Here is a 3,101-nt window from a genome sequence, read left to right as displayed (position 1 = left end):
TCTTCCTGCAAATTATGACAATTGCGTTGTTTCCCATCCTACTGCCAACACTGAATTACCATCATATCCAGGTACAAGTGACAGAGATGACACTCTGCAAGGTTCTGAGAAAGTACACTTCCCGGCACATCCCTGGATCATACACTTTCTTTAGGACTTATACTGCGCATGCAAGGGGGTGCCCACATGCTGATGCTGAGCTTGCTCCTGGTAGCCACACTGTTGACACCATGGATCCTCTACAACATTATTTTTTTGACAGTTTATAAATATTTGTAAATTTTTGAAAAGAATCACATCCATGAACTTTGTTAATTAGGGGCCCTCTTGGTTCGCCACCATGATACTGAATAATCTCAAAAGGGGTTCCCAATGTTAACACAACCATTTTTAAAGGAAAAAAACCTCAAACCACCAATGTTTAACTTGTTAATTTTAATGTTTCTTCATAAATGGTGAAAATACTAAAGCACACATGAGGAATAATCATAATGTTGTGGCCAACATTATAGATATGGATTTATAAATTTAAAACATTTTCTGGTTTAAAAACTAAATCTGGTCATCAATGCAGCTCTGCATGTCTCTCTAGTAGGGCTGATCTCTAAGTTCCTGATGGTGCTCGCCTTTATTCATTTACGCAGGTCCTCCAGGTCCACCTCTTCTTCCTTCCTCCTGTTCCATCAATGGTTCAGGAGGACCCCCAGTACCATATCATATTCCTTCACCAAAGACACCTCTGTCCAACCTATGTGCACCTCCGGAGCATCTTTTCTCTCCACCTCTTCCACCTACGAACATTTCTCTAGGACCATCATGGCCCATAAATCTGCCTCTTCCTCCCTGCATGCCACCAGTTCCTTGGCCACGGTCACAACAAGGAGGTAGGAAAGGTGGTGGGAGGAAGCACTCTGCCTTGCGGCGTTACTCCGTTTGCATTCTGTTTCCAGGTGATGTTCTGGTTTTCATAGCCCCAATTGGGACCCTCCTATCTCCATCTTGGTGCCAGACATATCCTCCTTCACATGGGGTCCCTTGGGAGGCCCAGAGTTCTCATGGCAGAAGCCTCTTCTGTCTCTTCCAAGGCCCTTCATGTGACCCATGGGCCCTCTGGGATGTCCTGGGCCTCTAGGACCTCCATGGAGTGGTGGTGGCATCCCTCTGCGCTCATGAGGTGCCATGCCACTCCTCATCCTATTCATTGGAGACTTCTTTTGGGCAAGAGAAGCTTTAAGTTTGCTTCTTGAAAATCTCTTCCATCAAACCATTCCACAGCAGCCTTGGCAGTTGGCAGATCTTCATAGGACACTGTGGCAACCCCTTTATGCTTTCCTGTCTGCTTCTCCAAATAGATGTGGATCATGATATGACCAGTTCTCTTGTACATCTTGTCAACCCCTCCATGCTTAAAGAAGTCTGCCAGATCATGCAGAGTCACATTGTCATTTAAACCTTGCATATAAATTGATGTGTTGTCAGAATCTTCATCAGGATCTATAGGAATGCCTCGATCAGGACGTGGTCCTTCATCCATGGGTCCACCGGGCTTAATGATGCCACCTTGCTCTCTAGCACCCATTCTACCATGTCCTCCTCCCTGCCCACCTCTGCTCATGCCTCCACGATTAAATCCCCTTCTTCTCCTCTCCCAGTTATCAGGGCCACTCATACTCTGTTTCTCTCCTGGTACAGAAAATCCTTCAGACTCCTGCCCCCGACACCATGTGGTGTGGTTCTGTCACAGTGAACTCTGCTGCCCATAGCTGCTGCTGGGTTGGCTATATTGACTTGGAGCCTGGCTGTAGGATCCAGTCTGAGGGCGGTAACTAGTGGGAGGCTGCTGCCCATAGCTGCTTTGTGGACCATAGCGACTCTGCTCTCCATGGTTGCTAGGTTACCAATAGATGTTCTGCTAAGAGTAACTGCTCTGATCGTAACTAGTTGGCTGTGAAGAGGAGTAGCTGGTAGGAGGATAGGATGGAGGTGTGGGGTAGCTCCCACGTACCTGGGATATCTGTAGTTACTCTGTCCATACCCTAGGCTGGGCTGGTTATAACCCCTGTGCTAGATTTAGCTTGACTAGTCTCAGCAGGCTCGTTACCATCCTGTGGTCTTGTAGGTGCAGTGCCTGCTGGCTGCTGGCCATAGGCTGGGTGCCATATGCAGAATGAGCTGCACAAGAGGCCTGGGTTGTGGTGACTGGAGCAGTGGTGATGTCATAAGCACCAGTGGCATATCCTTGTACAGGCTGGCTGTATGCATGGGGGCAGTTGGAGTGGTATCACCAGTGGGAGGCTGTCCATAAGAAGTTGCATATGCATTCGGGCTGTAGGTGGCAGTGGTCTGAGCCTGGGTATAGCTGACATCAGTAGGCTGTCCATAGGTTCCATAGCTTTGTTGCCCATATGCCTGGGTGGTCTGTGCATATCCTTGAGTTGGCTGGGCAGTGTAAGCACTATAGCCCTACTGGGCTGCAGCTTGGCTATAGGTACTGTAATCCATGAACACCATTTTCTCACCTTCCTCCTCATTCTCTCCCCCTCGGCAACATTCTGACCCTGTTCTTGAAAGCTGCTTAGAAGAGAACACAAGTGTGGTAGCTTCACTACTGATCAGGAATCTGCTCTTGTTCATGCCCCAGGTGATGCTTTCGACCCTCATAGTGCTAATGAGTATTTCAGTGCTACCAATCCAGCTGAATACACCCACTATGCAACAAATAATCCCTACAAGTTTCTGCCATTTTGGGAAGCAACCATGGCATTGCTCATGATATTAACCGGAATATGGTTTCTCAAATTCGTGTCAACAGTGATGATGTGGGTATTCAACCTAATTTAACATGTGACATGAATTAAAATTATAAGTTTTACAAGGTAAGTTAAACCATAGCAGTGGTTTAAAATAGATGATGATATATCCACTAGAAATCCAATTCTCTTTGGCACCAATACATATGATAAATAAATTTTGTGCTATCTATAGGACTCTTTAGGCGTTACCTAAAACTAGAAAAAATGCTTATCTTTTCCAATCGTATTGAAAATACATCTAACATGAAACTTGTGTTGTCTGAATGGCTAAACAGAGAAATGTAACTG

The 3,101-nt window shown here is 46.1% G+C and overlaps 1 pseudogene; it reads right to left on the bottom strand.

Moving 5' to 3' along the window:
- Nucleotides 1-588: 588 nt before the first annotated feature.
- Nucleotides 589-2,511, bottom strand: LOC119826610 (annotated as a pseudogene).
- Nucleotides 2,512-3,101: the final 590 nt, after the last annotated feature.

Source organism: Arvicola amphibius, chromosome 1, assembly GCF_903992535.2.
Source record: "Arvicola amphibius chromosome 1, mArvAmp1.2, whole genome shotgun sequence".
Lineage (NCBI taxonomy): Eukaryota > Metazoa > Chordata > Mammalia > Rodentia > Cricetidae > Arvicola > Arvicola amphibius.
The sequence above is the reverse complement of the archived record's forward strand: the minus strand, read 5'-3'. Positions and strand labels throughout refer to the sequence as shown.